The sequence below is a fragment of the Phyllobates terribilis genome, unplaced genomic scaffold (assembly GCF_046119375.1).
Source record: "Phyllobates terribilis strain yellow unplaced genomic scaffold, ASM4611937v1 Scaffold_693__1_contigs__length_808095, whole genome shotgun sequence".
NCBI lineage: Eukaryota > Metazoa > Chordata > Amphibia > Anura > Dendrobatidae > Phyllobates > Phyllobates terribilis.
In genome coordinates, this window is record NW_027363453.1 from 372491 (window position 1) to 394217 (window position 21727).

A 21727-nucleotide genomic window follows, 5' to 3' on the forward strand; every position below is an offset into this window, starting at 1 on the left:
CCAAAAAAGACACATCTTGGCGATCGGATGCAGTAGGGTACACCCGGGCTGGACTCACACTGCAGTCACTTAAAGGGGAAAAGGATGGTTCAGTTTTCTTCTTTTTCTTCACTGAAGTGCCTCCATCTTCATCTGAACTATAATCCCGCCGCTGGGGGTCAAAGTCCCCCTGACCTCCCTCCTCCTCAAGGTCAGAAACGACATCGCTCCAGGCCACATGCGGTGTTCTGGTCAGATCAGACTCCTCTTCCCCCTGCAATGTAACCATCATGTCTGGAATTTCAGCCTCCAGATCCTCCACCGGGGCCACTTCCATGCCTATACGATCATCAGTTATTGTCTCAGACTCACTGACATCTGAAGCCACAGACGCGGCCCTCTGCACCGGTGGCTCAGGTGCCAGCTCCATATTTCCTCTTACATTCACACGAACCAGTTCTGGAAAAGCAACCCGAGCCTCCTCCTCATCCAGGAAAGCCAGAGTAGATATCGGAGCAGTCAGAGTTGGAGCAGTCGGAGTTGTAGCTGTGGGTGCAGGAGATTCATTTCTTCTCCTTCCCCTTCCCGCTGCCCCCGCATATGAACCAGGATGGAATATACAGTCTCTGAAGGCATGCCCCTTCTCTCCGCAGAGATTACAGACTATTTCATTTTTGCAATTATTGGAAGAATGACCCACCTCATTGCACTTCCTGCAAATAATCTGTCTGATGTCGCATGCTTCCTGAGTATGGCCATACCTCCTACAATGACGACAAAACCTGGGCGCATTGGGGAAGAACAGGTAACCCCGCTCACTCCCAATGGAAAAATTTGAAGGAGGATAATGTATACCCCCTGGTTCATCAGGACTTTCCCGGAACTTGACCATGAAACGATATTTACCGGTCCATAGTTCCTCCACATTCATGACTTTTACTGCCACCTTGGTAATATAGCAGTGCCTATTTAGAAAGGCATAAATCAAAGCCAAGTCCACATGTGGGTTGTACATGAAAACAGTCAGAGGTACCTCTTTGGAGCAATACAAGATGACAAAAGTCAGCCCATCCAAATATTGATTGTCCAGATTCTTTTTCAAACAATCATAGAAATTGTTGCAAACAGCCATAGAAGTAAATACAAGATTGCTTTTGAATTGCTGGAGGCACAAGATTTCTTCCTTCTTCACTTCAAGGAGTCCAAACAAAATCTCCTTCACCACGAAGCTGAGGGTAAAGATTCCTTCTTTGCCTTCTTCCACATCAATCTGGATTCCAAACTTCACTCGAGCCTCACCGGGCCCAGCGTATCGAATGCGTCCCATTATCGCTAGTCGTGTCTACTGGCCAACTCCTTATAGCAGCAAGTGGCTTAAGCCATAAAATGGCGATGCCACAGGGCCAAGAGTTAACGCACAGACAGCCAAATGACTAGACCCATTACAGATCTGAGCCAAAAGGCCGAGAAGCGATAACCAGAATTGGTTTCAAACTACGGAGCCACCCAAGGATCCTGAAAAGTCCATTTGTGGAGATGAGCTCCTGGACTCCCGTTAAGAAGACATGTTGTCAACCTCTAGATCCCTTACATGCCTGCACTTTTCGGCTTGCTGCTGCTGCAATCCACGCGTTTTAGATCTGCATAACTCCACCTCTTTAAACACAGCACCTTCACCCCCTGCTGTTCCCACCCGCCTCAACACCGTTGGAAGGGAGGAGAACCAATTAAGGCGGGGGGTGGGGTGGAACGAGCAGCTGTCTACCCTTAGCAGGAGGGCTCCTGATTACATACCTCTCCTGCTGCTGCTGCTGCTGGCTGTCCAGCAGCAGACTGAAGGTGGCTGCTGCTGTGCACAGGTATATAAAGGCTCAGAGCCTATTATGACACGCGCAGCCAGCGTTCCATTGCCACATTCCATCTACTGCAGGCAGGATACCTGGCTGGCTGAATGTCGCTGAGAAGCTCACAGAGACCGCCATAAGCAACAGTTTAACAGAATGCCACAGACTAATCAACCAAACTTTTTGGGTTGGGTTCTCTTTTATAGTCTGCAGGCATTAAATGAAAGAAGTCAGTGTTCCAGCAGAAGGAGACAACGTTTCAGAAAAGGCATTGTAGCAAACCAAAAAAGAAATTTTAAGCGCAGCAGAGTAACCAGCGCACATACCTGTTAGCTCAGGTGAGTTTAAAAGGCTGCTGTTGATAACAAGGGCATTTGCTAAATAGATGGTGTGTGTGCAACAATATACTGAAAGGTCAATTATATTGTGCAGCTTATCTCACCACCTGTAGTTATTTAGGTGAAAGCTCCAAAATGCTTGCCTAATATGTCTGTTTATCCAAAAGGAAGTAAAAAGGGAGAGCTAGAAAGATAGCATTGCATCACATTACATGGCAATGCAATGCACAGTTGCTGAAGTTGAACCAAAATGAGCTTGTAATCTGGCTTCTGCAACTTTGAACATGAAAAATCCAATGAGGAGAAGAAAAGCAAAGCCAAAGAGTCCATCCCAAAATCCGACAAACAAGCAAAATGAACAAAAAACATTGAATTCAATTCTTTCTGATTTTAGAAACTGCATTAAAGAAGGGGTGCACCGGTCCTGGAGATACTGCAATACCAGGTCAATGCGTGGAGTGGACAGAGCAAGCTCTTTTTCCATCTCCCTGTTCTAAAAATCCATTTAATATATGGTCCCCAGATAGGGGACGTATCAGATATTAAACTGATAAGAACAGATACTACACTTGATCTTAGCCAAAAGGCCGAGAAGCGATAACCAGAATTGGTTTCAAACTACGGAGCCACCCAAGGATCCTGAAAAGTCCATTTGTGGAGATGAGCTCCTGGACTCCCGTTAAGAAGACATGTTGTCAACCTCTAGATCCCTTACATGCCTGCACTTTTCGGCTTGCTGCTGCTGCAATCCACGCGTTTTAGATCTGCATAACTCCACCTCTTTAAACACAGCACCTTCACCCCCTGCTGTTCCCACCCGCCTCAACACCGTTGGAAGGGAGGAGAACCAATTAAGGCGGGGGGTGGGGTGGAACGAGCAGCTGTCTACCCTTAGCAGGAGGGCTCCTGATTACATACCTCTCCTGCTGCTGCTGCTGCTGGCTGTCCAGCAGCAGACTGAAGGTGGCTGCTGCTGTGCACAGGTATATAAAGGCTCAGAGCCTATTATGACACGCGCAGCCAGCGTTCCATTGCCACATTCCATCTACTGCAGGCAGGATACCTGGCTGGCTGAATGTCGCTGAGAAGCTCACAGAGACCGCCATAAGCAACAGTTTAACAGAATGCCACAGACTAATCAACCAAACTTTTTGGGTTGGGTTCTCTTTTATAGTCTGCAGGCATTAAATGAAAGAAGTCAGTGTTCCAGCAGAAGGAGACAACGTTTCAGAAAAGGCATTGTAGCAAACCAAAAAAGAAATTTTAAGCGCAGCAGAGTAACCAGCGCACATACCTGTTAGCTCAGGTGAGTTTAAAAGGCTGCTGTTGATAACAAGGGCATTTGCTAAATAGATGGTGTGTGTGCAACAATATACTGAAAGGTCAATTATATTGTGCAGCTTATCTCACCACCTGTAGTTATTTAGGTGAAAGCTCCAAAATGCTTGCCTAATATGTCTGTTTATCCAAAAGGAAGTAAAAAGGGAGAGCTAGAAAGATAGCATTGCATCACATTACATGGCAATGCAATGCACAGTTGCTGAAGTTGAACCAAAATGAGCTTGTAATCTGGCTTCTGCAACTTTGAACATGAAAAATCCAATGAGGAGAAGAAAAGCAAAGCCAAAGAGTCCATCCCAAAATCCGACAAACAAGCAAAATGAACAAAAAACATTGAATTCAATTCTTTCTGATTTTAGAAACTGCATTAAAGAAGGGGTGCACCGGTCCTGGAGATACTGCAATACCAGGTCAATGCGTGGAGTGGACAGAGCAAGCTCTTTTTCCATCTCCCTGTTCTAAAAATCCATTTAATATATGGTCCCCAGATAGGGGACGTATCAGATATTAAACTGATAAGAACAGATACTACACTTGATCTTAGCCAAAAGGCCGAGAAGCGATAACCAGAATTGGTTTCAAACTACGGAGCCACCCAAGGATCCTGAAAAGTCCATTTGTGGAGATGAGCTCCTGGACTCCCGTTAAGAAGACATGTTGTCAACCTCTAGATCCCTTACATGCCTGCACTTTTCGGCTTGCTGCTGCTGCAATCCACGCGTTTTAGATCTGCATAACTCCACCTCTTTAAACACAGCACCTTCACCCCCTGCTGTTCCCACCCGCCTCAACACCGTTGGAAGGGAGGAGAACCAATTAAGGCGGGGGGTGGGGTGGAATGAGCAGCTGTCTACCCTTAGCAGGAGGGCTCCTGATTACATACCTCTCCTGCTGCTGCTGCTGCTGGCTGTCCAGCAGCAGACTGAAGGTGGCTGCTGCTTTGCAGAGGTATATAAAGGCTCAGAGCCTATTATGACACGCGCAGCCAGCGTTCCATTGCCACATTCCATCTACTGCAGGCAGGATACCTGGCTGGCTGAATGTCGCTGAGAAGCTCACAGAGACCGCCATAAGCAACAGTTTAACAGAATGCCACAGACTAATCAACCAAACTTTTTGGGTTGGGTTCTCTTTTATAGTCTGCAGGCATTAAATGAAAGAAGTCAGTGTTCCAGCAGAAGGAGACAACGTTTCAGAAAAGGCATTGTAGCAAACCAAAAAAGAAATTTTAAGCGCAGCAGAGTAACCAGCGCACATACCTGTTAGCTCAGGTGAGTTTAAAAGGCTGCTGTTGATAACAAGGGCATTTGCTAAATAGATGGTGTGTGTGCAACAATATACTGAAAGGTCAATTATATTGTGCAGCTTATCTCACCACCTGTAGTTATTTAGGTGAAAGCTCCAAAATGCTTGCCTAATATGTCTGTTTATCCAAAAGGAAGTAAAAAGGGAGAGCTAGAAAGATAGCATTGCATCACATTACATGGCAATGCAATGCACAGTTGCTGAAGTTGAACCAAAATGAGCTTGTAATCTGGCTTCTGCAACTTTGAACATGAAAAATCCAATGAGGAGAAGAAAAGCAAAGCCAAAGAGTCCATCCCAAAATCCGACAAACAAGCAAAATGAACAAAAAACATTGAATTCAATTCTTTCTGATTTTAGAAACTGCATTAAAGAAGGGGTGCACCGGTCCTGGAGATACTGCAATACCAGGTCAATGCATGGAGTGGACAGAGCAAGCTCTTTTTCCATCTCCCTGTTCTAATAATCCATTTAATATATGGTCCCCAGATAGGGGACGTATCAGATATTAAACTGATAAGAACAGATACTACACTTGATCTTAGCCAAAAGGCCGAGAAGCGATAACCAGAATTGGTTTCAAACTACGGAGCCACCCAAGGATCCTGAAAAGTCCATTTGTGGAGATGAGCTCCTGGATAGAGATGAGCGGTGTTCGACTAGAACTGTTCGCCAATCTCAAATTCGAGCTGTTTTGGGCGGTGTTCGAGTTGTTCGACGAACCCGAACGATTTGCAAAAAATTCGGCTGTTCGAGGTTATGTTCGATAACTGTTCGTGCACCAAAAGCGTGTCCTGCATGTCTGGCGCTATTTAGAGCACCAATCATGCAGGGATTGTCTGCCAGTCACTGTAATGCCACAGCCATGGTGGTTGTGGCATTACAGTGATTGCCCAAATCGATGGGAACAGTGCCAACAGTGAAACATGAAAAGCCGGCAATTCAGCAGCGGCATACACCTGTACCCGACAATTTAGAACCGAAAGAATAGAGCTTCACACATAGATTAGATAGATAGAAACATGTCAGCCACATATATACGAAGTACAGTGACAGTGTTGCTTACTGTACTTGTCATTTAGCGTAAAGGATTTATCAAAAAAAATAATAGTGTTTTCATGCACCGTCTCTTTAAAAAAGCCGGCCGGCAATTCAGCAGCGGTACCCGACAATTTATAACAGACAGAATAGAGCTTCACACATAGATTAGATAGATAGAAACATGTCAGTCACATATATAAGAAGTACAGTGACAGTGTTGCTTACTGTACTTGTCATTTAGCGTAAAGGAGTTATCAAAAAAAATAATAGTGTTTTCATGCACCGTCTCTTTAAAAAAGCCGGCCGGCAATTCAGCATCTGTACCCGACAATTTATAACAGACAGAATAGAGCTTCACACATAGATTAGATAGATAGAAACATGTCAGTCACATATATACGAAGTACAGTGATAGTGTTGGTTACTGTACTTGTCATTTAGTATTAAAATAAAGGATTTATTATTAAAAAAATTGGCGTGGGGTTCCCCTTAATTTTAGGCTCTAGCGGAGGTTAAGCAGACGGCTGGGGCAGATGTTTGAGACCTGGGAAGGGGGTAATACCCACGGAGCTTCCCAGGCTACTAATATCAGCCCCCAGCTGAATACATAGCCTTTACTAGCTATTAAAATGGGGGACCCCCCCAAAAAAATGACGTGGGGTCCCCCCTAATTTAATAGCTAGCAAAGGCTAGGCAGACAGCTGGGGGCTGATATTAATAGCCCAGGAAGGGAGCCATGAATATTGGCCCCCTCCCAGGCTAGAAACACCAGCCGTCAGCCGCCCCAGAAATGGCGCATTCATAGGATGCGCCAATTCTGGCACTTAGCCTCGCTCTTCCACGCTGCCCTGGTGCGGTGGCAGGGGGTAATAGGGTTGGGGTTGATGTCAGCTTATAATGCCAGCTGACATCAAGCCCAGGTTAGTAATGGAGAGGCGTCTATAAGACACCCCCATTACTAACCCCATAGTCAAAGTTAAAAAAAACACAAACACCCAGAATAAAGTCCTTTAATTGAAATAAAGACACAATCCTTTATTGTTCTAAATTAAACCATACTTACCGTCACGCCCATTCCAGCTGAAGCCAACGATCTCCTGCAATAAAAGAAAAATAATAAAGCAACCTCATCCTTACCTTTCCATGGTTCCCACGACAGCTTCAGCTCTGCTACATCGAGATGACAGGCTGGACCGCAGCAGAACGCTGCCATCCAGCCTCTCATCCCGCAGACACTGAGAAGCGCAGGCTTGCTTGCGCTGCTCAGCGTCTCTCTGTGACGACATCCAGATGAGCCGAGTTCATGTCCAATGAACTCGGCTCACCTCATGCACGTCACTGACAGCGTGGGAAAATTCTCACGCTGAAGCGGTGAGTGCAGGAGAATTCTCCCACGCTGTCAGTGACGTGCATAAGGTGAGCTCATGTCCAATGAACTCAGCTCACCTCCTGCACGTCACTGACAGCGTGGGAGAATTCTCCTGCACTCAGCGCTTCAGCGTGAGAATTCTCCCACGCTGAAGCGCTGAGTGCAGGAGAATTTTCCCACGCTGTCAGTGACGTGCATAAGGTGAGCTCATGTCCAATGAACTCAGCTCACCTCCTGCACGTCACTGACAGCGTGGGAGAATTCTCCTGCACTCAGCGCTTCAGTGTGAGAATTCTCCCACGCTGAAGCGCTGAGTGCAGGAGAATTTTCCCACGCTGTCAGTGACGTGCATGAGGTGAGCCGAGTTCATTGGACATTAACTCGGCTCATCTGGATGCCCTCACAGAGAGACACTGTGGAGCGCAAGCAAGCCTGCGCTTCTCAGTGTCTGCGGGATGACAGGCTGGATGGCAGCGTTCTGCTGCGGTCCAGCCTGTCATCTCGATGTAGCAGAGCTGAAGCTGTCATGGGAACCATGGAAAGGTAAGGATGATGTTGCTTTATTATTTTTCTTTTATTTCAGGAGATCGTTGGCTTCAGCTGGAATGGGCGTGATGGTAAGTATGGTTTAATTTAGAACAATAAAGAATTGTGTGTTTATTTCAATTAAAGGACTTTTTTCTGGGTGTTGTGTTTTTTTTAACTTTGACTATGGGGTTAGTAATGGGGGTGTCTTATAGACGCCTCTCCATTACTAACCTGGGCTTGATGTCAGCTGGCATTATAAGCTGACATCAACCCCAACCCTATTACCCCCTGCCACCGCACCAGGGCAGCGTGGAAGAGCGAGGCTAAGTGCCAGAATTGGCGCATCCTATGAATGCGCCATTTCTGGGGCGGCTGACGGCTGGTGTTTCTAGCCTGGGAGGGGGCCAATATTCATGGCTCCCTTCCTGGGCTATTAATATCAGCCCCCAGCTGTCTGCCTAGCCTTTGCTAGCTATTAAATTAGGGGGGACCCCACGTCATTTTTTTTGGGGGGTCCCCCATTTTAATAGCTAGTAAAGGCTATGTATTCAGCTGGGGGCTGATATTAGTAGCCTGGGAAGCTCCGTGGGTATTACCCCCTTCCCAGGCTTCAAACATCTGCCCCAGCCGTCTGCTTAACCTCCGCTAGAGCCTAAAATTAAGGGGAACCCCACGCCAATTTTTTTAATAATAAATCCTTTATTTTAATACTAAATGACCAGTACAGTAACCAACACTATCACTGTACTTCATATATATGTGACTGACATGTTTCTATCTATCTAATCTATGTGTGATGCTCTATCTTTCTGTTCTAAATTGTCGGGTACCGCTGCTGAATTGCCGGCCGGCTTTTTTAAAGAGACAGTGCATGAAAACACTATTATTTTTTTAAATAAATCCTTTACACTAAATGACAAGTACAGTAAGCAACACTATCACTGTACTTCTTATATATGTGACTGACATGTTTCTATCTATCTAATCTATGTGTGAAGCTCTATTCTTTCTGTTCTAAATTGTCGGGTACAGATGCTGAATTGCCGGCCGGCTTTTTTAAAGAGACGGTGCATGAAAACACTAATATTTTTTTTAATAAATCCTTTACACTAAATGACAAGTGCAGTAACCAACACTGTCACTGTGCTTCTTATATGTGTGACTGACATGTTTCTATCTATCTAATCTATGTGTGATGCTCTATTCCTTCTTGTCTAAATTGTCGGGTACCGGTGTATGCCGCTGCTGAATTTGCCGGCCGGCTTTTTTAAAGAGAGTGTCTTCTGAGCAGTTTGTCAGCTTTTGGACACCTTTGCAGGTGTTTTCTATGTGTTTCTATGTGTTTTTGTTTGCCTGCCATTGGTTTTAACGGTGTTCGACGGTGTTCTAAGGTGTTCGACGAACAGTTCGACGAACAGTTCCTCGAACATCCCGGTGTTCGACGAACCGAACCGAACCCGAACACTACGGGGGTGGCTCAACACTACTCCTGGACTCCCGTTAAGAAGACATGTTGTCAACCTCTAGATCCCTTACATGCCTGCACTTTTCGGCTTGCTGCTGCTGCAATCCACGCGTTTTAGATCTGCATAACTCCACCTCTTTAAACACAGCACCTTCACCCCCTGCTGTTCCCACCCGCCTCAACACCGTTGGAAGGGAGGAGAACCAATTAAGGCGGGGGGTGGGGTGGAACGAGCAGCTGTCTACCCTTAGCAGGAGGGCTCCTGATTACATACCTCTCCTGCTGCTGCTGCTGCTGGCTGTCCAGCAGCAGACTGAAGGTGGCTGCTGCTGTGCACAGGTATATAAAGGCTCAGAGCCTATTATGACACGCGCAGCCAGCGTTCCATTGCCACATTCCATCTACTGCAGGCAGGATACCTGGCTGGCTGAATGTCGCTGAGAAGCTCACAGAGACCGCCATAAGCAACAGTTTAACAGAATGCCACAGACTAATCAACCAAACTTTTTGGGTTGGGTTCTCTTTTATAGTCTGCAGGCATTAAATGAAAGAAGTCAGTGTTCCAGCAGAAGGAGACAACGTTTCAGAAAAGGCATTGTAGCAAACCAAAAAAGAAATTTTAAGCGCAGCAGAGTAACCAGCGCACATACCTGTTAGCTCAGGTGAGTTTAAAAGGCTGCTGTTGATAACAAGGGCATTTGCTAAATAGATGGTGTGTGTGCAACAATATACTGAAAGGTCAATTATATTGTGCAGCTTATCTCACCACCTGTAGTTATTTAGGTGAAAGCTCCAAAATGCTTGCCTAATATGTCTGTTTATCCAAAAGGAAGTAAAAAGGGAGAGCTAGAAAGATAGCATTGCATCACATTACATGGCAATGCAATGCACAGTTGCTGAAGTTGAACCAAAATGAGCTTGTAATCTGGCTTCTGCAACTTTGAACATGAAAAATCCAATGAGGAGAAGAAAAGCAAAGCCAAAGAGTCCATCCCAAAATCCGACAAACAAGCAAAATGAACAAAAAACATTGAATTCAATTCTTTCTGATTTTAGAAACTGCATTAAAGAAGGGGTGCACCGGTCCTGGAGATACTGCAATACCAGGTCAATGCGTGGAGTGGACAGAGCAAGCTCTTTTTCCATCTCCCTGTTCTAAAAATCCATTTAATATATGGTCCCCAGATAGGGGACGTATCAGATATTAAACTGATAAGAACAGATACTACACTTGATCTTAGCCAAAAGGCCGAGAAGCGATAACCAGAATTGGTTTCAAACTACGGAGCCACCCAAGGATCCTGAAAAGTCCATTTGTGGAGATGAGCTCCTGGACTCCCGTTAAGAAGACATGTTGTCAACCTCTAGATCCCTTACATGCCTGCACTTTTCGGCTTGCTGCTGCTGCAATCCACGCGTTTTAGATCTGCATAACTCCACCTCTTTAAACACAGCACCTTCACCCCCTGCTGTTCCCACCCGCCTCAACACCGTTGGAAGGGAGGAGAACCAATTAAGGCGGGGGGTGGGGTGGAACGAGCAGCTGTCTACCCTTAGCAGGAGGGCTCCTGATTACATACCTCTCCTGCTGCTGCTGCTGCTGGCTGTCCAGCAGCAGACTGAAGGTGGCTGCTGCTGTGCACAGGTATATAAAGGCTCAGAGCCTATTATGACACGCGCAGCCAGCGTTCCATTGCCACATTCCATCTACTGCAGGCAGGATACCTGGCTGGCTGAATGTCGCTGAGAAGCTCACAGAGACCGCCATAAGCAACAGTTTAACAGAATGCCACAGACTAATCAACCAAACTTTTTGGGTTGGGTTCTCTTTTATAGTCTGCAGGCATTAAATGAAAGAAGTCAGTGTTCCAGCAGAAGGAGACAACGTTTCAGAAAAGGCATTGTAGCAAACCAAAAAAGAAATTTTAAGCGCAGCAGAGTAACCAGCGCACATATCTGTTAGCTCAGGTGAGTTTAAAAGGCTGCTGTTGATAACAAGGGCATTTGCTAAATAGATGGTGTGTGTGCAACAATATACTGAAAGGTCAATTATATTGTGCAGCTTATCTCACCACCTGTAGTTATTTAGGTGAAAGCTCCAAAATGCTTGCCTAATATGTCTGTTTATCCAAAAGGAAGTAAAAAGGGAGAGCTAGAAAGATAGCATTGCATCACATTACATGGCAATGCAATGCACAGTTGCTGAAGTTGAACCAAAATGAGCTTGTAATCTGGCTTCTGCAACTTTGAACATGAAAAATCCAATGAGGAGAAGAAAAGCAAAGCCAAAGAGTCCATCCCAAAATCCGACAAACAAGCAAAATGAACAAAAAACATTGAATTCAATTCTTTCTGATTTTAGAAACTGCATTAAAGAAGGGGTGCACCGGTCCTGGAGATACTGCAATACCAGGTCAATGCGTGGAGTGGACAGAGCAAGCTCTTTTTCCATCTCCCTGTTCTAAAAATCCATTTAATATATGGTCCCCAGATAGGGGACGTATCAGATATTAAACTGATAAGAACAGATACTACACTTGATCTTAGCCAAAAGGCCGAGAAGCGATAACCAGAATTGGTTTCAAACTACGGAGCCACCCAAGGATCCTGAAAAGTCCATTTGTGGAGATGAGCTCCTGGACTCCCGTTAAGAAGACATGTTGTCAACCTCTAGATCCCTTACATGCCTGCACTTTTCGGCTTGCTGCTGCTGCAATCCACGCGTTTTAGATCTGCATAACTCCACCTCTTTAAACACAGCACCTTCACCCCCTGCTGTTCCCACCCGCCTCAACACCGTTGGAAGGGAGGAGAACCAATTAAGGCGGGGGGTGGGGTGGAACGAGCAGCTGTCTACCCTTAGCAGGAGGGCTCCTGATTACATACCTCTCCTGCTGCTGCTGCTGCTGGCTGTCCAGCAGCAGACTGAAGGTGGCTGCTGCTGTGCACAGGTATATAAAGGCTCAGAGCCTATTATGACACGCGCAGCCAGCGTTCCATTGCCACATTCCATCTACTGCAGGCAGGATACCTGGCTGGCTGAATGTCGCTGAGAAGCTCACAGAGACCGCCATAAGCAACAGTTTAACAGAATGCCACAGACTAATCAACCAAACTTTTTGGGTTGGGTTCTCTTTTATAGTCTGCAGGCATTAAATGAAAGAAGTCAGTGTTCCAGCAGAAGGAGACAACGTTTCAGAAAAGGCATTGTAGCAAACCAAAAAAGAAATTTTAAGCGCAGCAGAGTAACCAGCGCACATACCTGTTAGCTCAGGTGAGTTTAAAAGGCTGCTGTTGATAACAAGGGCATTTGCTAAATAGATGGTGTGTGTGCAACAATATACTGAAAGGTCAATTATATTGTGCAGCTTATCTCACCACCTGTAGTTATTTAGGTGAAAGCTCCAAAATGCTTGCCTAATATGTCTGTTTATCCAAAAGGAAGTAAAAAGGGAGAGCTAGAAAGATAGCATTGCATCACATTACATGGCAATGCAATGCACAGTTGCTGAAGTTGAACCAAAATGAGCTTGTAATCTGGCTTCTGCAACTTTGAACATGAAAAATCCAATGAGGAGAAGAAAAGCAAAGCCAAAGAGTCCATCCCAAAATCCGACAAACAAGCAAAATGAACAAAAAACATTGAATTCAATTCTTTCTGATTTTAGAAACTGCATTAAAGAAGGGGTGCACCGGTCCTGGAGATACTGCAATACCAGGTCAATGCGTGGAGTGGACAGAGCAAGCTCTTTTTCCATCTCCCTGTTCTAAAAATCCATTTAATATATGGTCCCCAGATAGGGGACGTATCAGATATTAAACTGATAAGAACAGATTTTTTTTTTTTTTTTTTTTTTTTTATCGAAAGCCCGAATTCGTGTACAAAACCCGAGTGCGCTTAAAAAAAGTGACAAGTGCCACAAAAAAAGTGCACTAGGATGCTGGTCTTCTTGAAACCCTCTCCAAAAGGAGAAGGGTCCCCCAAACCATTCCCCGTCCCTCCGAGCCAGAAGGCCACAGCGAGGAACAGGGACAAATAGCCACCTCCAGCCAAAGCCAGAGGCGACCCAATCTTACCCCCAGCACCTGCCCGAGTTCTCACCCGAGCAAGGCACTGGGAGCCAAAGACTGTGCTCCCCTCCCGGAAGAGGGGAGCCAACAACGCTCTCCTCCCGAAAGAGGAGAGCCAGGGGGGTTCAGGGGGGAGCGGAACCTGATGGCCACACACTCCCCCCCCTAGACCTGCCAAGAGAGGAACCCGTAAGGGAACCGCATCCCGACAAAATCCTAGTAATGACGTGGACACACGTGAAAAAGTGGACACACAGTGACAAAAAAAATAAATAAATAGTGAAGGTTTCACAGTATAATACTGCCCGGACCTTCGACCGGGAATTGAAAAATTCCCCATCCTAAGGCCAGAAGGCCCGGAATAAGGGTGTGTGTGAAGAAAGAAATATTGAAGTGCTAGTGCAAATGTGCCATAAACTCAAGTGGGGTTCCCAATCCCAGTGAGTTAAGGCACCCCAGGGTCACCACTCCTGGGGCACTTCACACTTCGGGCTTTCGATCTTCCCCGGCCCAATGGCGTCGATCCTGGGAGGCCATGCTTTCCACCAGATGACTATATTAGCCACCTGGCGTACTAACAAGCGCCTAAACCCCAGTGTGCATAATGTATCAATCTACTAGGGCGGCCAACATCCAAAACCGCCTTTTCGAAAGATACTACACTTGATCTTAGCCAAAAGGCCGAGAAGCGATAACCAGAATTGGTTTCAAACTACGGAGCCACCCAAGGATCCTGAAAAGTCCATTTGTGGAGATGAGCTCCTGGACTCCCGTTAAGAAGACATGTTGTCAACCTCTAGATCCCTTACATGCCTGCACTTTTCGGCTTGCTGCTGCTGCAATCCACGCGTTTTAGATCTGCATAACTCCACCTCTTTAAACACAGCACCTTCACCCCCTGCTGTTCCCACCCGCCTCAACACCGTTGGAAGGGAGGAGAACCAATTAAGGCGGGGGGTGGGGTGGAACGAGCAGCTGTCTACCCTTAGCAGGAGGGCTCCTGATTACATACCTCTCCTGCTGCTGCTGCTGCTGGCTGTCCAGCAGCAGACTGAAGGTGGCTGCTGCTGTGCACAGGTATATAAAGGCTCAGAGCCTATTATGACACGCGCAGCCAGCGTTCCATTGCCACATTCCATCTACTGCAGGCAGTATACCTGGCTGGCTGAATGTCGCTGAGAAGCTCACAGAGACCGCCATAAGCAACAGTTTAACAGAATGCCACAGACTAATCAACCAAACTTTTTGGGTTGGGTTCTCTTTTATAGTCTGCAGGCATTAAATGAAAGAAGTCAGTGTTCCAGCAGAAGGAGACAACGTTTCAGAAAAGGCATTGTAGCAAACCAAAAAAGAAATTTTAAGCGCAGCAGAGTAACCAGCGCACATACCTGTTAGCTCAGGTGAGTTTAAAAGGCTGCTGTTGATAACAAGGGCATTTGCTAAATAGATGGTGTGTGTGCAACAATATACTGAAAGGTCAATTATATTGTGCAGCTTATCTCACCACCTGTAGTTATTTAGGTGAAAGCTCCAAAATGCTTGCCTAATATGTCTGTTTATCCAAAAGGAAGTAAAAAGGGAGAGCTAGAAAGATAGCATTGCATCACATTACATGGCAATGCAATGCACAGTTGCTGAAGTTGAACCAAAATGAGCTTGTAATCTGGCTTCTGCAACTTTGAACATGAAAAATCCAATGAGGAGAAGAAAAGCAAAGCCAAAGAGTCCATCCCAAAATCCGACAAACAAGCAAAATGAGCAAAAAACATTGAATTCAATTCTTTCTGATTTTAGAAACTGCATTAAAGAAGGGGTGCACCGGTCCTGGAGATACTGCAATACCAGGTCAATGCGTGGAGTGGACAGAGCAAGCTCTTTTTCCATCTCCCTGTTCTAAAAATCCATTTAATATATGGTCCCCAGATAGGGGACGTATCAGATATTAAACTGATAAGAACAGATACTACACTTGATCTTAGCCAAAAGGCCGAGAAGCGATAACCAGAATTGGTTTCAAACTACGGAGCCACCCAAGGATCCTGAAAAGTCCATTTGTGGAGATGAGCTCCTGGACTCCCGTTAAGAAGACATGTTGTCAACCTCTAGATCCCTTACCTGCCTGCACTTTTCGGCTTGCTGCTGCTGCAATCCACGCGTTTTAGATCTGCATAACTCCACCTCTTTAAACACAGCACCTTCACCCCCTGCTGTTCCCACCCGCCTCAACACCGTTGGAAGGGAGGAGAACCAATTAAGGCGGGGGGTGGGGTGGAACGAGCAGCTGTCTACCCTTAGCAGGAGGGCTCCTGATTACATACCTCTCCTGCTGCTGCTGCTGCTGGCTGTCCAGCAGCAGACTGAAGGTGGCTGCTGCTGTGCACAGGTATATAAAGGCTCAGAGCCTATTATGACACGCGCAGCCAGCGTTCCATTGCCACATTCCATCTACTGCAGGCAGGATACCTGGCTGGCTGAATGTCGCTGAGAAGCTCACAGAGACCGCCATAAGCAACAGTTTAACAGAATGCCACAGACTAATCAACCAAACTTTTTGGGTTGGGTTCTCTTTTATAGTCTGCAGGCATTAAATGAAAGAAGTCAGTGTTCCAGCAGAAGGAGACAACGTTTCAGAAAAGGCATTGTAGCAAACCAAAAAAGAAATTTTAAGCGCAGCAGAGTAACCAGCGCACATACCTGTTAGCTCAGGTGAGTTTAAAAGGCTGCTGTTGATAACAAGGGCATTTGCTAAATAGATGGTGTGTGTGCAACAATATACTGAAAGGTCAATTATATTGTGCAGCTTATCTCACCACCTGTAGTTATTTAGGTGAAAGCTCCAAAATGCTTGCCTAATATGTCTGTTTATCCAAAAGGAAGTAAAAAGGGAGAGCTAGAAAGATAGCATTGCATCACATTACATGGCAATGCAATGCACAGTTGCTGAAGTTGAACCAAAATGAGCTTGTAATCTGGCTTCTGCAACTTTGAACATGAAAAATCCAATGAGGAGAAGAAAAGCAAAGCCAAAGAGTCCATCCCAAAATCCGACAAACAAGCAAAATGAACAAAAAACATTGAATTCAATTCTTTCTGATTTTAGAAACTGCATTAAAGAAGGGGTGCACCGGTCCTGGAGATACTGCAATACCAGGTCAATGCGTGGAGTGGACAGAGCAAGCTCTTTTTCCATCTCCCTGTTCTAAAAATCCATTTAATATATGGTCCCCAGATAGGGGACGTATCAGATATTAAACTGATAAGAACAGATTTTTTTTTTTTTTTTTTTTTTTTTTTTTTTTTTTCCATAACACTCAGATTACAAGTACCATCTCGATTCCATACTTCTGAAAACGGTGATGGACCAAATCCATCATCGTGTCATTTTAAAACAAAAAAACATTATTTAATGCATATACAAAAAAAACAAAACAACAACCAGTATTTCCTCTCAGACACATAATATATAGAGGAAGGAAACAAAACACATTACTGCATTCCTCCCTTCAACGCATAATATGTTAGATACTCCAACAGTCCTTTCTCTTGCGAGAAAGATTCAAAGTTTGTATTCACATAATCTATCCATGTCCTTCCCACCTTATAGGTTTCAAAAAACCTCTCTTTATTTGCCTTCACACTTGCGATTACCTTTGGAAAAAAAGCTTCAAAACACACACCACTTCCCTTCATTTCCGCAATTCCTTTTTTAACTTTGTCCATTTCTTTATCAGCTTCCTCCTCTTCTGTTTGCCTCTGAACCTCTACCGTCTTCTTTTTTTCTTTCTTTTCCGCCTTTGCACTTTCCATCTTCTCCTTATTACTCTTTCTCTTTGGGCATTCCTTAAACCTATGCCCAATTTCCATACACAGGTTACACTTATTCCTTTCTACTGGACATGATTTAGAAACATGTCCTTCCGCTTTACACTTCCAACACTTTTCTGCAGTACAGTCTTCACGTTTATGACCATATACCTCACAAATTGAACAAAAGGAATCCATCCCATTAAAGAATAAATTCCCACTTACTTTACCAAGCTTAAACCTTTGAGGCGGGTAGGAAAAACTCCTATCCTTGTTCATGTTAAATTCCACAAAAAATTTCCACTTTCCCGTCCATACTCCGAATTCATTCATTACTTTACCTTTTGATACTACAGACTTGGCAAAACCACTCAAAAACGTGACAATGTCCTCTTCTGGAACCAGTGGTGAAAACATCTTCACTGTCACCATCTTTTCACTACTAAATACGTGACGTTGAAACCGAATTCCAACAAACTTCTCATGTCTCAATTCATCAAAAGAATCCATATAGTTCTCCAAAATCTTCCTAGACTCAAAAAACACGTCATAGACACCCTTTTGGGGATAATCCATAACTGCCACGATGTCTTCTTTTTTCACCTTTGCGACACCCAAGATGATCTCCTTCATAATAAACCGAAAGTCCTTAACCTTCTGACAGTCTCTCCGGACAAAAATCCGGAAAGCGGTCTCCACACGTGCATGTTCTGGAACCTCCAACTTCGGCCACAACTCCGCCTCTGTTGCCATGATTCTCCAACAGAATGAGCGTAATCTCCACTCCAACACACAGAAGGAGCGAGTATGATCGCTTCCCGTTGTCTGGGGACTAAGCCGACACGCCTATAGCAGCAAGAGGGTGAAGTCCCCACAATTAAGTAAGGACGATCCCCCAAGGCCGACGAGCCAGGTACCCCAGACACCTCCAACCAAAACCAAGGCAGCAATCGCTAAATCACTGCACTTGATCTTAGCCAAAAGGCCGAGAAGCGATAACCAGAATTGGTTTCAAACTACGGAGCCACCCAAGGATCCTGAAAAGTCCATTTGTGGAGATGAGCTCCTGGACTCCCGTTAAGAAGACATGTTGTCAACCTCTAGATCCCTTACATGCCTGCACTTTTCGGCTTGCTGCTGCTGCAATCCACGCGTTTTAGATCTGCATAACTCCACCTCTTTAAACACAGCACCTTCACCCCCTGCTGTTCCCACCCGCCTCAACACCGTTGGAAGGGAGGAGAACCAATTAAGGCGGGGGGTGGGGTGGAACGAGCAGCTGTCTACCCTTAGCAGGAGGGCTCCTGATTACATACCTCTCCTGCTGCTGCTGCTGCTGGCTGTCCAGCAGCAGACTGAAGGTGGCTGCTGCTGTGCACAGGTATATAAAGGCTCAGAGCCTATTATGACACGCGCAGCCAGCGTTCCATTGCCACATTCCATCTACTGCAGGCAGGATACCTGGCTGGCTGAATGTCGCTGAGAAGCTCACAGAGACCGCCATAAGCAACAGTTTAACAGAATGCCACAGACTAATCAACCAAACTTTTTGGGTTGGGTTCTCTTTTATAGTCTGCAGGCATTAAATGAAAGAAGTCAGTGTTCCAGCAGAAGGAGACAACGTTTCAGAAAAGGCATTGTAGCAAACCAAAAAAGAAATTTTAAGCGCAGCAGAGTAACCAGCGCACATACCTGTTAGCTCAGGTGAGTTTAAAAGGCTGCTGTTGATAACAAGGGCATTTGCTAAATAGATGGTGTGTGTGCAACAATATACTGAAAGGTCAATTATATTGTGCAGCTTATCTCACCACCTGTAGTTATTTAGGTGAAAGCTCCAAAATGCTTGCCTAATATGTCTGTTTATCCAAAAGGAAGTAAAAAGGGAGAGCTAGAAAGATAGCATTGCATCACATTACATGGCAATGCAATGCACAGTTGCTGAAGTTGAACCAAAATGAGCTTGTAATCTGGCTTCTGCAACTTTGAACATGAAAAATCCAATGAGGAGAAGAAAAGCAAAGCCAAAGAGTCCATCCCAAAATCCGACAAACAAGCAAAATGAACAAAAAACATTGAATTCAATTCTTTCTGATTTTAGAAACTGCATTAAAGAAGGGGTGCACCGGTCCTGGAGATACTGCAATACCAGGTCAATGCGTGGAGTGGACAGAGCAAGCTCTTTTTCCATCTCCCTGTTCTAAAAATCCATTTAATATATGGTCCCCAGATAGGGGACGTATCAGATATTAAACTGATAAGAACAGATACTACACTTGATCTTAGCCAAAAGGCCGAGAAGCGATAACCAGAATTGGTTTCAAACTACGGAGCCACCCAAGGATCCTGAAAAGTCCATTTGTGGAGATGAGCTCCTGGACTCCCGTTAAGAAGACATGTTGTCAACCTCTAGATCCCTTACATGCCTGCACTTTTCGGCTTGCTGCTGCTGCAATCCACGCGTTTTAGATCTGCATAACTCCACCTCTTTAAACACAGCACCTTCACCCCCTGCTGTTCCCACCCGCCTCAACACCGTTGGAAGGGAGGAGAACCAATTAAGGCGGGGGGTGGGGTGGAACGAGCAGCTGTCTACCCTTAGCAGGAGGGCTCCTGATTACATACCTCTCCTGCTGCTGCTGCTGCTGGCTGTCCAGCAGCAGACTGAAGGTGGCTGCTGCTGTGCAGAGGTATATAAAGGCTCAGAGCCTATTATGACACGCGCAGCCAGCGTTCCATTGCCACATTCCATCTACTGCAGGCAGGATACCTGGCTGGCTGAATGTCGCTGAGAAGCTCACAGAGACCGCCATAAGCAACAGTTTAACAGAATGCCACAGACTAACCAACCAAACTTTTTGGGTTGGGTTCTCTTTTATAGTCTGCAGGCATTAAATGAAAGAAGTCAGTGTTCCAGCAGAAGGAGACAACGTTTCAGAAAAGGCATTGTAGCAAACCAAAAAAGAAATTTTAAGCGCAGCAGAGTAACCAGCGCACATACCTGTTAGCTCAGGTGAGTTTAAAAGGCTGCTGTTGATAACAAGGGCATTTGCTAAATAGATGGTGTGTGTGCAACAATATACTGAAAGGTCAATTATATTGTGCAGCTTATCTCACCACCTGTAGTTATTTAGGTGAAAGCTCCAAAATGCTTGCCTAATATGTCTGTTTATCCAAAAGGAAGTAAAAAGGGAGAGCTAGAAAGATAGCATTGCATCACATTACATGGCAATGCAATGCACAGTTGCTGAAGTTGAACCAAAATGAGCTTGTAATCTGGCTTCTGCAACTTTGAACATGAAAAATCCAATGAGGAGAAGAAAAGCAAAGCCAAAGAGTCCATCCCAAAATCCGACAAACAAGCAAAATGAACAAAAAACATTGAATTCAATTCTTTCTGATTTTAGAAACTGCATTAAAGAAGGGGTGCACCGGTCCTGGAGATACTGCAATACCAGGTCAATGCGTGGAGTGGACAGAGCAAGCTCTTTTTCCATCTCCCTGTTCTAAAAATCCATTTAATATATGGTCCCCAGATAGGGGACGTATCAGATATTAAACTGATAAGAACAGATACTACACTTGATCTTAGCCAAAAGGCCGAGAAGCGATAACCAGAATTGGTTTCAAACTACGGAGCCACCCAAGGATCCTGAAAAGTCCATTTGTGGAGATGAGCTCCTTTACTCCCGTTAAGAAGACATGTTGTCAACCTCTAGATCCCTTACATGCCTGCACTTTTCGGCTTGCTGCTGCTGCAATCCACGCGTTTTAGATCTGCATAACTCCACCTCTTTAAACACAGCACCTTCACCCCCTGCTGTTCCCACCCGCCTCAACACCGTTGGAAGGGAGGAGAACCAATTAAGGCGGGGGGTGGGGTGGAACGAGCAGCTGTCTACCCTTAGCAGGAGGGCTCCTGATTACATACCTCTCCTGCTGCTGCTGCTGCTGGCTGTCCAGCAGCAGACTGAAGGTGGCTGCTGCTGTGCACAGGTATATAAAGGCTCAGAGCCTATTATGACACGCGCAGCCAGCGTTCCATTGCCACATTCCATCTACTGCAGGCAGGATACCTGGCTGGCTGAATGTCGCTGAGAAGCTCACAGAGACCGCCATAAGCAACAGTTTAACAGAATGCCACAGACTAATCAACCAAACTTTTTGGGTTGGGTTCTCTTTTATAGTCTGCAGGCATTAAATGAAAGAAGTCAGTGTTCCAGCAGAAGGAGACAACGTTTCAGAAAAGGCATTGTAGCAAACCAAAAAAGAAATTTTAAGCGCAGCAGAGTAACCAGCGCACATACCTGTTAGCTCAGGTGAGTTTAAAAGGCTGCTGTTGATAACAAGGGCATTTGCTAAATAGATGGTGTGTGTGCAACAATATACTGAAAGGTCAATTATATTGTGCAGCTTATCTCACCACCTGTAGTTATTTAGGTGAAAGCTCCAAAATGCTTGCCTAATATGTCTGTTTATCCAAAAGGAAGTAAAAAGGGAGAGCTAGAAAGATAGCATTGCATCACATTACATGGCAATGCAATGCACAGTTGCTGAAGTTGAACCAAAATGAGCTTGTAATCTGGCTTCTGCAACTTTGAACATGAAAAATCCAATGAGGAGAAGAAAAGCAAAGCCAAAGAGT

At 45.2% G+C, this 21727-nt stretch overlaps 9 non-coding genes and 2 pseudogenes across 9 annotated transcripts; all 11 read right to left on the reverse strand.

Moving 5' to 3' along the window:
• Window positions 1-2569: 2569 nt before the first annotated feature.
• Window positions 2570-2760, reverse strand: LOC141236008 (U2 spliceosomal RNA). The gene has a single exon (XR_012301706.1). It is a non-coding gene; the product is annotated as a U2 spliceosomal RNA (small nuclear RNA).
• Window positions 2761-3875: 1115 nt separating this feature from the next.
• LOC141236009 (U2 spliceosomal RNA) lies at window positions 3876-4066 on the reverse strand. The gene has a single exon (XR_012301707.1). It is a non-coding gene; the product is annotated as a U2 spliceosomal RNA (small nuclear RNA).
• A 1115-nt stretch (window positions 4067-5181) lies between these two features.
• LOC141236277 (U2 spliceosomal RNA) lies at window positions 5182-5372 on the reverse strand. The gene has a single exon (XR_012301968.1). It is a non-coding gene; the product is annotated as a U2 spliceosomal RNA (small nuclear RNA).
• Window positions 5373-10280: 4908 nt separating this feature from the next.
• Window positions 10281-10471, reverse strand: LOC141236010 (U2 spliceosomal RNA). The gene has a single exon (XR_012301708.1). It is a non-coding gene; the product is annotated as a U2 spliceosomal RNA (small nuclear RNA).
• A 1115-nt stretch (window positions 10472-11586) lies between these two features.
• LOC141236013 (U2 spliceosomal RNA) lies at window positions 11587-11777 on the reverse strand. Its single transcript, XR_012301710.1, has one exon. It is a non-coding gene; the product is annotated as a U2 spliceosomal RNA (small nuclear RNA).
• Window positions 11778-12892: 1115 nt separating this feature from the next.
• LOC141236372 (U2 spliceosomal RNA) lies at window positions 12893-13084 on the reverse strand. The gene has a single exon (XR_012302043.1). It is a non-coding gene; the product is annotated as a U2 spliceosomal RNA (small nuclear RNA).
• A 798-nt stretch (window positions 13085-13882) lies between these two features.
• Window positions 13883-13974, reverse strand: LOC141235862 (U2 spliceosomal RNA; annotated as a pseudogene).
• Window positions 13975-15089: 1115 nt separating this feature from the next.
• On the reverse strand, window positions 15090-15280 carry LOC141236014 (U2 spliceosomal RNA). The gene has a single exon (XR_012301711.1). It is a non-coding gene; the product is annotated as a U2 spliceosomal RNA (small nuclear RNA).
• Window positions 15281-16395: 1115 nt separating this feature from the next.
• On the reverse strand, window positions 16396-16598 carry LOC141236375 (U2 spliceosomal RNA; annotated as a pseudogene).
• A 2599-nt stretch (window positions 16599-19197) lies between these two features.
• Window positions 19198-19388, reverse strand: LOC141236015 (U2 spliceosomal RNA). Its single transcript, XR_012301712.1, has one exon. It is a non-coding gene; the product is annotated as a U2 spliceosomal RNA (small nuclear RNA).
• A 1115-nt stretch (window positions 19389-20503) lies between these two features.
• On the reverse strand, window positions 20504-20694 carry LOC141236016 (U2 spliceosomal RNA). Its single transcript, XR_012301713.1, has one exon. It is a non-coding gene; the product is annotated as a U2 spliceosomal RNA (small nuclear RNA).
• Between the last annotated feature and the right edge of the window lie 1033 nt (window positions 20695-21727).